Source organism: Scyliorhinus torazame, chromosome 7, assembly GCF_047496885.1.
Source record: "Scyliorhinus torazame isolate Kashiwa2021f chromosome 7, sScyTor2.1, whole genome shotgun sequence".
NCBI classification, from domain to species: Eukaryota; Metazoa; Chordata; class Chondrichthyes; order Carcharhiniformes; family Scyliorhinidae; genus Scyliorhinus; species Scyliorhinus torazame.
The window spans coordinates 197,946,476-197,958,618 of NC_092713.1; the positions used below are offsets into that span (position 1 = coordinate 197,946,476).

Genomic DNA, 12,143 nt, shown 5'->3' on the forward strand with positions numbered 1-12,143 from the left:
GGCACTGTCCATTAGCAAGTTGCAGTGTGGCATAGTATATCCAGCTAAGTTGAGGGTAACCTACAAATCTAAGGACTTTTATTTTTGGACGGTGGAAGCAGCGGAGGAGTTTGCGAAGGCAGAAGGACTGTGGCAGAATTGAGAAATGGTCGTGCACTGATGTAGCCTCATGTAACTTTATTTTTTCGCTGCATGTTGGTATATGTACTAAATGAGTCACCGCTGTATATTTGGACAAGGGAAGAGCTGGGACTTTTATTTGCAATGATGTTTATAGAACATAGAACATAGAACAATACAGCGCAGTACAGGCCCTTCGGCCCACGATGTTGCACCGAAACAAAAGCCATCTAACCTACACTATGCCATTATCATCCATATGTTTATCCAATAAACTTTTAAATGCCCTCAATGTTGGCGAGTTCACTACTGTAGCAGGTAGGGCATTCCACGGCCTCACTACTCTTTGCGTTTTTTGGGGCTTGGGTATGTATGTTGGAGTTGTGTGCTAAAGGGGATTTCTTGGTTTTCCTGGGACCGGGCAAGGGGGAAGGAGACCTAGGTGGGGGCCTCCACGCTGGCCGGTTTAAGCTGGCCAGTGAACGGGAGTGAGGCGGAGGGAGCGGTTGCGGTCATTGGAGCCTGGTAGAACAGGTTTCGGTGAGTCTAGCCGGGGTGAAAGGTTGGGGGAAGGAAACGAGGTTGGGGGGAGGAGTTTACAAGAAGTGGAGGGGAGGAGTCTGGGAGGAGGAGTGGGGGGCTGTCTACAATTCATGGGTGTCATTTACGGTACTCTTTCGGGGATTGGGTGGCGGTGAATATTAGGGGGGGTTGGGGAGGTGGACTATATATGTCAATGGTGACCATAGGCGATTCCTGATTCCTTTTTCTTTTTTCCTTTTTTTCCTCCTTGGGAGGTTTCATCTTATTTGATGCTTATATTGTCAGGTGGGCCGTTGTTTGGGGGATGGTGGAGAATGGGATCGCTGTTCTTAATAAGGGGATTGACATTGTATTCGTTACCGTTTACTGTTTGTTGGTGGGGTATAAAGTCTGAAGAAAATTTGAAAATGGAGAATAAAAATATTTTTTAAAAAAGAACTCAACAGGAAAACCATCTGGGCCCAGAGCTTTGCTCGACTGTGTTAAACCAATATATTCCATAACCACCTCAAAGCCCAATTGGGATTCCAACTTCTCCCATCCCTCCCTTCCTGCCAGGAAGGACAACCCTTCCAAAAACTGCATCATCGGCGATCTCCTCTACGGGTTCAGATCTGTACAGACTTCGATAAAAGGCTTCAAACACTGCATTAACCTTCGGTGGGGTGGAAGCCAACCTGCCAACTGAGTTCCTTACCTGCATAATCTCCTGGGATGCAGCCTACCACCTCAGCCGGTGCGCTAAAAGGCAACTGGCCTTCTCCCAGTGTCCATAGAATGTTCCCCTCAAGAGCCGCAACTAACTCACTGCTTTACCAGTTGAGAATAGATCAAATTGCATCTGCTACTTTTTCCTACTCGCCGGCAACTCCGATGTAGGGGCAAGTGAGTATTGGCGATCCACCGATGAGATGGAATCCATCAGCCTCTTGCTGCTGCACCCTCCCAGTCCTGCCCTTGTGCAATTTGTAAGAAATTATCTTCCCCCGAATGACCACCATGAGAGCCTCTGACAATGTGGAAGGTGAGAAAGACTCACTCTTGTTAAACGTAATGTACTCCCCAATGGCGGAGGATTTGCGCTCACAAAATCCTTTGTCTGCCAACTGCGGTGATATGCATATGCATAGCAATGTATTTAGTTGCATGTATGACCTCCGACCAGCAGGTGGGGGACAAGATCAACCAAGTGACTCCACAGATCGGCAGTTGATCGAAAGTTGCACTAGAGGACATCACATTAGAAGTAGCTCCAGGAGAATTCACTTATTCGTTACCATTTGTATTATAGTTAGTTATCTTTCCACATGTTCATTTTGTTAATAAACTATCCTACTAGTCAAAGAACTAGATGATCCGTGTGCATCTTTATCACGGCCACAACACAGAACATAACAAGGTACCAAGAGTGTTGAACAATTGAAGATAGTTACAGAGAAGACGGGACAAAACAGATCGATAAAGAAAATTCTTCCACCAATCTGGTAAACTATGGGCAACTGGAACGCAACACATGGAAAGACTGAAGTTAGAGATGGAAGGTCTGAAGGCAACTCACCAGCTTCAAGTCACAGGTAATGTAGATGAGAAATGCTGTGTTTTTAAGCAGCAATTCAAGATCTATGGTACAGCCCTTGGCAAGCAGGCACAGTCTGACGAGAGACATATTGCGTTGCTGCTCATGGTAGCAGGTCCTCAAGCCTTTGAAATTTACAATACCTTCACGTTCAACAGCGAAGCAGAAAGCAAAATGTTGGAAATAAAATACTTTGATCGACAAAGACGAGATTGCAACAATACTGTCTCCTTAAAAAGAAATGAAACATTCAAGTGGTATATCTTTCGCACGCATACTCAGAAGATGGGTGAATCTTTCGACAGTTTTCGAACCAACTTGCAGTTGAAGGTGCATTCGTGAAATTTTAGTACATTAAAGTCATCGATGATCCGCAATCAGATAGTGTTCAGGCTATCGAACGTGAGTGCGAAAGGCTATAGAAGGAAGAAGAGCTTCAATTAGAAAATGCTATCACGATTTGCCATGCAAGTGAGCCAGCTGCACAGCAGATTAGTACGCTCATCCTGAAACATTTTGGGGCCAATGTGTACGAAGGCGCCAGCACCATAAGCTTAGTGACGCATTCCAATAAGAAACGTAGTCCCAGTGCAGGCGGCCATTTTTAATGGCCGACTAGATCCGCCATTTTGTGCCAGCGATGTGGCAATCGACATGGGCCACGACAATGTCCAACATTTGGGAAGGTGTGTTCCAAGTGTGGCAGATCAAATCACTTTGCGAGGCAGTGTTTTTCACATCCAACAGTGCAGTAAATAGGATCAGTCAATGTGATTGATGAGATGTGCATTGAAGAACTGTTTTTCATTGATCTGATTTTGACTGAGGACACGATGTATCCGAATATGCAAAGTAAAGAAGTTTTGCCTACCATTGCGGCAATAGTGATGGTGTTGCTGATACCATGAAAGACAGATGGACAACTCCATTAATGCTGAATGGCACTTTAAGTAAATGCAAACTCAACACAGGAGCGAGGGCCAACCTTATCTGTTGGGTCAGATTTGAATAGGCTGACAGTCGTCAATCAACCAAATCTGCTGAGAGAATACAATGGGAAGGAGACTGCAATGTTAAGCACCTGTGAGCTCAAAGCATGGATACACAACAGAAGTCACACCACAACATTTTCCATTGTAGACATGGAATGGGAGTTCATAGTAGGAGTGGAAGAGTGTGAGGCACTGAACCTAGTTGAGCGGCTGTAATTCCAGACAGCGCTGTGACAGAGGATGATTACAAATGGCAATGAGATGAAGAGGCACAGTTATCCGATTAGATAAAAGCAAAAGTCAAGGTGGAGGAAGATAAACCAGATGAAGAGATGGAGGAGTCAAAAGGAATTCCAGAATTCTGGTTAACAGTCTTCAAAAATGTGGATTTTCTCAGTAAGAAGTCTTACAACACCAGGTTAAAGTCCAACAGGTTTGTTTCGATGTCACTAGCTTTCGGAGCGCTGCTCCTTCCTCAGGTGAATGAAGAGGTATGCTCCAGAAACATATATATAGACAGATTCAAAGATGCCAGACAATGCTTGGAATGCGAGCATTAGCAGGTGATTAAATCTTTACAGATCCAGAGATGGGGTAACCCCAGGTTAAAGAGGTGTGAATTGTGTCAAGCCAGGACAGTTGGTAGGATTTCGCAGGCCAGATGGTGGGGGATGAATGTAATGCGACATGAATCCCAGGTCCCGGCTGAGGCCGCACTCATGTGTGCGGAACTTGGCTATAAGCTTCTGCTCGGCGATTCTGCGTTGTTGCGCGACCTGAAGGCCGCCTTGGAGAACGCTTACCCGGAGATCAGAGGCTGAATGCCCTTGACTGCTGAAGTGTTCCCCGACTGGAAGGGAACATTCCTGCCTGGTGATTGTCGCGCGATGTCCGTTCATTCGTTGTCGCAGCGTCTGCATGGTCTCGCCAATGTACCACGCTTCGGGACATCCTTTCCTGCAGCGTATGAGGTAGACAACGTTGGCCGAGTCGCACGAGTATGTACCACGTACCTGGTGGGTGGTGTTCTCACGTGTAATGGTGGTATCCATGTCGATGATCTGGCACGTCTTGCAGAGATTGCCATGGCAGGGTTGTGTGGTGTCGTGGTCACTGTTCTGAAGGCTGGGTAATTTGCTGCAAACAATGGTTTGTTTGAGGTTGCGCGGTTGTTTGAAGGCAAGTAGTGGGGGTGTGGGGATGACCTTGGCAATATGTTCATCTTCATCGATGACGTGTTGAAGGCTGTGAAGAAGATGTCGTAGTTTCTCCGCTCCGGGAAAGTACTGGACGACGAAGGGTATTCTGTAGGTTGTGTCCCATGTTTGTCTTCTGAGGAGGTCGTTGCGGTTTTTTGCTGTGGCGCGTTGGAACTGTCGATCGATGAGTCGAGCGCCATATCCTGTTCGTACGAGGGCATCTTTCAACGTCTGTAGATGTCTGTTACGCTCCTCCTCGTCTAAGCAGATCCTGTGTATGCGGAGAGCTTGTCCATAGGGGATGGCTTCTTTAATGTGTTTAGGGTTTAGGATTTTCTCAGTGACATGATACAGGAGCATGATGTGATGAGCCGATCTTAAATCATTTACAAGATTTGAAGGTGACATTTTCAGGTCCTGGACAGCCAATCAGTTTTACTCCGGAGGTTAAGTTTGAGCCAAATGAGTATTTCACAAATGAAGCAGCGACAAAAACATACCAGATGGAGTCGCAACCTGATGAGTCAGACTTTTTCTTCTTTGATGAACCAGACATCACGGGATGCACAGGGTGCCAGATCGACTGGAAGAAAGGAAAAAATGTCACACTGAAAACCATTAAAATGAAGCAGAAGCATAAGGGTCGGGGCACTGGTAGAACAGTTACGAAAACTGTACCAAATGACTCCTTCCGTGATTTCTTTAGTCCTCCTGACGTTCCAGAGCATGGAGAGCTGGATGAGGGTTCTGCAGCAAGACTCGCTGTTGACTTTGAAATTGGTTACTTCTTGCATGAACACATTATTCCACAAGCAGTGTTACACTTCACAGGAGAAGCTATTGCAGGCGATGTGATGATTACGATGCTGGTGATTATGACAATGATGATGATTATGATGATTACGATGATGACGATCACGATGATGATAATTACGATAATGATGATTACAATGAGGAAGGTGAAGAATCAGTTGATGAGCTAGAAGAGGAAGACTTTGAAAGTTTATTTAGTGTGTTTGGCATTAGTGACGAGGTGATAACAAGTAGCATCCAATCTATGCAGGACAACGATGAGTGTGAAAGTTCTAAGATGGAGTGTGCAGAGGCTAAAGGCGAGATTGCAACAGCAGACAAATTAGCTGAGAGCAAATGAACTGCGAACAGCCAACTGGTAACTGAAGAAAAAATCTCCATTTTGGAGAAATTGGCTCCAGAGAAGTATGATGAATTATTCTAAGACCACGGAATAGTTCCTGCAGTGTATTCCCAATTGCTCGAGGCCAATCCAGCAAAACACTTGCAGCAAGAACAGATGGATACATTTTCGTGCAGTTCTACAACAGACAAAGCATGTTTCATCATATCAGATGAGGTGCGCCACTAATGGAGACTAAAATACAAAATGAAGAAGTAATGCCTAATGTTGAAGACATTGATCCAGCTAAGATACTGCAATGCGAGGGTTGGCAAGTCATTCCTGAAGTCGCAAACTTGCCTACAACTGCAAAAGCATTCAAAAGCATGCTGACATTAGATGCCTCACCAGTTGATGGGCATATAGTACAGCGTCCGTGCGCAAGCACCATAGATCAACCAAAATTCCTCAATCCAACAAAGGCTCCAGAATCAGCCATTATAGCAGAACAGCCAGAAACAGCTTTCATATCAGACGATCCAGAGGCAGCTATTAGAGCAGACAATCCAAAAGCAGTCATTGCAGCAGCAGATCCAGAAGCAGCTATTACACCAAGGGATCCAGAAACAGCTAATCCCTTGGCCGAGACCAGTAGCAAGAATGATGCTCGAGGTGCACAGGTAGACGTGAGTGTGAACCGCATCAACTTCACGGATGATGTGCCACTAAAGCTAAGAAGAAAAGGAGAAGGAAAGAGCTGATTATAATAAAAGAGAAGGAATGGTAAAAGAGTCGAGGACACAGTTGGTCGACCGGGTAGCAGCCGTGACAGTGAAGACATAAGCGTCGGCAATAAGGCCTCCCCCCACAAGGAGTAGGAAGCATCGCTTCAAAAGGCTGAAAGAGTTGGTGTCTCAAAGACCAGCCACAAAACTGGTTTTTCAGAAGGTGAAAGAAGATCACGCATTCGGTCAAGGTTCAGGAGGCCAACAAGAAAATGTTGTTAACCTGAATGACTGAACGTGTAATGAACTGTGTACAAGGGACACATTTGAAATTGTTATGCATATCATGTTTTGTAAAAAAAAGCCAGTAACTTTCTAATAAAAGCTGTATCATCTCAATTAGGAACATACACATACACTCATGAACTAGGACTACCGAGGTGTCCGCCAAGGACCCACTGATAATCACGTGTCTCCTGTTCCGGTCCGCCAGGATCTGAGCAGCCGAAAAATGAACCCTTTTATTGATTGAAACTGCAGTCCCCCGGACCCTACCATAGAGACCTGAGTGGAATGCGAGTCCCACCCAACCCCTCCTAAACCCTGTCTGGTCCCTGACCTGCAAAATGTGTCTCCTGCAGAAACACCACATCAGCATTCAAACTTTTCAGGTGAGAAAATATCCTTGAGCTTTTTACTGGGCCGTTCAACCCTCTTATGGAACCAGTACACTCAACGGATGCGTTACTATTTCCGGGCAAACAATATCACTGAAAACGAGCGCCAGGTGGTCATATTGCTCACCGCCTGCGGGCCGCATACGTTTGGGGTGATTAAGAGCCTTACGTACCCAGCTGCGCCGGACACCAAAACGTTTGACGAACTTGTGAATATAGTGGGGCAACACTTTAACCCAACCCCGTCCACGATAGTCCAGCGTTACTGGTTTGATACCGCTGAGAGGACCCCTGGAGAATCCCTTGCCAATTTTTTATCCAGGCTACGCAGGATTGCGGAATACTGTGACTATGGTGAGACCTTGTCAGAAATGTTACGCGACCGTTTGGTTTGCGGTATTAACAATGCAGCAACCCAGAGAAAGTTGTTAGCGGAGCCAACATTGACTTTTCAACAGGCAATACAAATAGTCTTGTCCCGAGAGAGCGCAGAGCGAGGAGTACAGGAGCTACAGGGAATGGAAGTGCATGCCTTGGGGCGCAACCCTTTCCGCCCAAAAACGTCCCCCCCGCACTCCTGCGGTACCTTGGGCGAGGCAACGACCGGACCAACGCCAGTGGCCATCGGACATTCCTCCCCGAAGGGAGCCTCCTCCAGAGCCAATGGATGAGGAGCCATGTCCATGTCAGACTTGTAGGCGCCTACCCCGTCGCGGACGGCGGTCCTGGGGACGCCAGAGGCGCTGTCGTTCCGACCGAAACTGGGACCAGCCCAGGGGCCGTAACTGGGACCAGCCCAGAGGCCGTACCTTCCATGTGGATGAACCTGCGGCGACCACTCCTGAGGACGTGGAGACGGAGGACGATTGCCTGCAGCTGCATTGTGTAGCAGCTCCCCGTGTGGCCCCCATTAAGGTGACAGTACGGGTCAATGGCCACCCGCTGGAGATGGAGTTGGATACTGGCGCAGCGGTCTCCGTGATCGCCCAGAGGACATTTGACCGCATCAAGCAGGGTATACAGACCCTTACATTAACTGACTCACAGGCCAGGTTGGCCACCTACACGGGGGAACCACTGGACATTGCAGGAACTACAATGACCCCTGTTGTCTATGGACGCCAGGAGGGGCGTTTCCCACTTATCGTAGTGCGTGGCCATGGGCCCAGCCTGTTGGGTCGGGACTGGTTGCGCCATTTGCGGTTGCAATGGCAGCACATCCTCCAAACAGTTTCTGGAGGGTTGACTGAGGTGCTAGGACGATACCCAGAGGTATTCCAGCCTGGTTTTGGGAAAATAAAAGGGGCCGTAGCCCGTATCCAAGTTGAACCAGGAGCCACGCCGCGCTATTTCCGGGCGCGCCCAGTGCCTTACGCTTTGCTCGAGAAGGTAGAAGGGGAGCTCACTCGTTTGGAGAGTTTGGGTATTATCAGGCCCGTCCGTTTTGCTGACTGGGCAGCACCAATTGTACCAGTAATGAAGCCAGATGCCACAGTTCGCTTGTGTGGCGACTATAAACTTACAGTGAATACAGTTTCCCGACTCGACCGATACCCAATGCCTCGCATAGAGGATCTCTACGCGAAACTTGCAGGTGGACTCTCATTCACAAAATTAGATATGAGTCACGCCTACCTGCAGTTGGAGCTGGACCCTGCCTCCCGACCATATGTAACAATTAACACACACCGGGGCCTGTATGAATATACACGGTTGCCCTTTGGAGTATCCTCTGCCTGCGCAATTTTTCAACGTGTTATGGAGGGCATTTTGAGAGGTTTACCACGTGTGGCTGTCTACCTAGATGACGTGTTGATTACAGGGACGTCGGAGCAAGAGCATTTGGAAAATCTGGAGGCTGTCCTTAAGACGCCTTTCGGAGGCTGGAGTCCGTTTACGTCACACAAAGTACCTATTTCAGGCAAAGGAAGTAGTCTACCTAGGTTATCGGGTGGACTGCAAGGGTCTGCACCCCGTTGCAGAGAAGGTGGGTGCAATTCAACATGCCTCCACCCCGACTGACACTTCACATCTTTGTTCTTTTCTCGGTCTCGTAAACTATTACGGGAAGTTCCTCCCCAATCTGGCAACTACGCTGGCCCCCTTGCACCTGCTGCTAAAGAAAAATCACACCCGGGTTTGGGGTCAGCCGCAAGAAACCGCTTTCCGGCGGGTAAAGCAACAATTGTCGTCGTCTGGGTTACTATCCCACTATGATCCGGGAAAGCCTTTGCTCGTCACATGTGATGCATCCCCGTATGGTATTGGGGCTGTCCTGTCCCACAAGATGGAGAACGGGGCCGAGCGACCGATAGCTTTCGCCTCCCGCACATTGACTGCAGCGGAGAAAAAGTACGCGCAGGTCGAGAAGGAGGGCCTGGCAGTGGTTTTCGCGGTGAAACGCTTCCACCAGTATGTGTACGGCCGCCATTTCACTATCGTGACTGATCATAAGCCCCTGCTGGAACTCTCCAGAGAGGATAAGCCAATACCGCCCATTGCTTCTGCACGGATCCAGCGCTGGGCTTTGTTGCTTGCTGCATATGAGTATTCTCTGGAGCACAAACCAGATAGCAAATGCCGACGCACTGAGCCGATTGCCTTTATCGACCGGCCCCATGTCGACGCCCACGACCGGTGAGGTGGTTGCAACCCTAAATTTTATGGACACCTTGCCTGTCACGGCATCACAGATCCGTGAGTGGACCCAGACGGAGCCAGTCTTGTCAAAGGTTCGGCACGTAGTCCTGTATGGTGGGCAGCATAGACAGCTCCCAGGCGAATTGCGGGCATTTTCCTCCAAGCTGTCAGAGTTCAGCGTGGAAGACGGCATCCTCTTGTGGGGGACGCGTGTGATTGTCCCGGAAAAAGGCCAGGAGCTGATATTATCAGACTTGCACAATGGGCATCCAGGCGTGACCAAGATGAAAATGTTGGCCCGGAGTTATGTCTGGTGGCCAGGCCTCGACACCGACATTGAGAAGGTGGCCCAAAACTGCTCCATTTGCCAGGAGCATCAGAAGCTTCCGCCGGCCGCGCCCCTACATCACTGGGAATGGCCAGGGCGGCCTTGGGCACGCTTAAAAGCAGATTTCGCTGGCCCTTTTCAGGGATCCATGTTCCTTCTACTAATTGACGCCCAGTCCAAATGGCTGGAGGTGCATAAGATGCAGGGGACAACGTCCTGCGCAACAATTGAAAAGATGAGTTTATCATTTAGTACGCATGGCCTCCCCGAGGTGCTGGTCACGGATAATGGCACTCCATTCATGAGTGAGGAGTTTGCTAGGTTTACAAAGATGAACGGCATCCGCCATATCCGCACTGCCCCTTACCACCCGGCTTCAAATGGGTTGGCAGAGCGTGCAGTGCAAACATTCAAAAGAGGCCTAAAGAAGCAGTCTTCCGGATCAATGGACACGAGACTGGCTCGCTTTTTGTTTACGTACAGGACCACCCCCCATGCAGTGACTGGGGTAGCTCCCGCAGAACTCCTAATGGGCCGAAGACTTCGCACCCACCTTAGTATGGTCTTCCCGGACATTGGCGCAAAAGTACGCCGCACACAAGAACGGCAGGGACAGGGATTGTCTTGGCATCGTCCGATTCGGCAGTTTGTGCCCGGTGACCCAGTATTCGTGCGGAATTTTGCTGGTGGTGCCCAATGGGTTCCTGGTGTAATCTTTCGCCAAACGGGCCCTATATTTTACCAAGTGCAAGCCCAGGGTCGTCTCCAGCGAAAACATGTAGACCACGTCCGGTTCAGAAGATCATCCCCTCAAAAGATTCCCCGCCCCCGGAGCTCAGTTCAACAGCCGCAAAGACCAGAGACAAGGGAAGGTAGTCCTCAAAATCTTCCGCTGGTGCCTCACTCGAAGCCTGCGCAGGTCGTTACGGGACCGAAGGGAGACAGAGACGCTGACATGACGGAGGCAGCAGACTCTGACTCCGAGATGGAGACACAGGATGAATCAGAGGTTGGAATCCTCGGGTCCACAGGCCATGGATGTACAACCGTGCCGTTCATCACGGAAGCGCCGGTCTCCATCTCGTTATACGCCGCCTGATCCAGCGCCGCGTGCAAATGGCATCCGGCCTGCGGCCAAACTAGTTTGACTCCTTCCTTCACCAGGGTCTTCGGTGGATTCCTTGGACTTTGGGGGGGAGGAATGTTATAACCTGCCTACTTACGATTGGCTGGGGACTAATGACTATCCCACAATCCTATGGGAGTATGAACTTCCCCAATGAGGGGGGCGGAGAAACTCCTAGTATAAATAAGCTGGCCAGTTCAGGAACCAGCAGGAAGGAGAAGGTAGCAAGGGAAGTTACTGCTACTGTTATGTATATATTGTTAGAGTAAATAAACGTTATTATTTTGTATCCTTAAAACTCGTGCTGGATTCTTCGTGGCCCTTACAAAAGCCCCCAAATCCTCCATCAAAGCAGAACACGGAACAAGCTGTAGTCACCGCCAGCAAACCCTCCATGCCCCCACTTCCCCATCTCCCAACACCATCGCACCCAAATTCACAAACAACCAAAAGGTGAACAAAACTCCTTAATCCCTACCTCAACTGCCCCTAACCCCAAACAAAACAAACATTCAAAGCTCATTATCAAAAACGACATTAAAATAATGAGTTGCCGTTAACCCTTCCACTTCGCTCCCTTTAGCTAACTTCTTCATCTCGGAAGGCAGCATCTGCCCAAAATAAGATAAATAAATAAATAGCCATGACAACCAGTTCATATCCAACTTCACGAAACAAAGAAAAAACACCAATCCCACACAAGAACAAGTCCCCATAATCGCATGTCCTCCCCAAAAATACAAAGATCCCATACAAATTACAATTAACTCGCCCCCAAACTATGCTTCCTCCATCAGTTTCCTCCGGCTCATCAAAATAATAGTCTTTCAAGTATAGGTCACTCGGAGGTGTGCAGGATATATCACCCCAAACCAAATCCACTCTTACATAACACGGCCTTGTTAAATGCTACCCCTCTTTTAGCCAGCTCGGCTCCCACACCCTGAATGAGCCTGCTGGCGTGGCCCTCTCATTTGTACTTTTGGTGACCCTTTACCCACTTCAGGACACGTTTCTGTTCCTGGTAGCTGTGGAACCTTATGATGAATACTTGTGGTGGCTCACCAGATAGGGACTTCTGC

The 12,143-nt window shown here is 48.6% G+C and overlaps 1 pseudogene; it reads left to right on the forward strand.

Moving 5' to 3' along the window:
- The first annotated feature begins 3,021 nt into the window (after nucleotides 1–3,021).
- LOC140427382 (nucleosome assembly protein 1-like 1) lies at nucleotides 3,022–11,518 on the forward strand (annotated as a pseudogene).
- Nucleotides 11,519–12,143: the final 625 nt, after the last annotated feature.